Raw genomic sequence first — 744 nt, 5'->3', positions numbered from 1 at the left:
GGCGTCGATCTGGGCAGCCTAGCGGCGTCGATGAGCTCGGCGTCATCGGGCGGGCCGGGGGGCAACTGGCGATGAGTTCGTCAAATTTTCCTAAGTGCTACTTATATACCCAGGCCTTTGGTCCCGGTTCATAGCAGCAACCGGGACCAAAGACACCCTTTAGTCCCGGTTGGTGCCACCAACCGGGACTAAAGGGGGGGCATTGGTCCCGGTTGTTGCCATGAACCGGGACCAAAGGGTGGCATTGGTCCCGGTTCGTGCCACCAACCGGGACCAATGGCCTTGCACAGCGGCGTGGTGGTGGGAGTTTAGTTCCACCTCGCTAGTTGAGAGCGTCGACTACCTGTTTATAAGCACTGCTGCCTCCTCTCTCTCGAACTCCTATGAACTGCAGGCCTATGGGCCTAATTTGACATTGCTTTGCCTGTGGGCCTACTGGGCCTTCTGCGGGCCTGAATCCTGGCCCAGCTAGCTGGGTTTCTAGTCGTATTCAGGCCGTGGTGGCCCAGGAGGTGGCATTTTTTTTCTTCAGTTTTTTGCTTTATTTTTTATTTTGTTTCTACTTACAACAAAATACTTACTCTTGCTATTTTATTTATTTTATTAAGGTTTATTTATTTTGTTTTATTATAGTTTATTTTATTTTATTTTGTTTCTACTTATTTATTTTATAAAAGTTTATTTTATTTATTTTATTTTGTTTCTACTTATTTATTTTATTTTATTTTGTTTCTACTTATTTAT

The sequence above is a fragment of the Triticum aestivum genome, chromosome 5B, assembly GCF_018294505.1.
Source record: "Triticum aestivum cultivar Chinese Spring chromosome 5B, IWGSC CS RefSeq v2.1, whole genome shotgun sequence".
NCBI classification, from domain to species: domain Eukaryota; kingdom Viridiplantae; phylum Streptophyta; class Magnoliopsida; order Poales; family Poaceae; genus Triticum; species Triticum aestivum.
The sequence above is the reverse complement of the archived record's forward strand: the minus strand, read 5'-3'. Positions refer to the sequence as shown.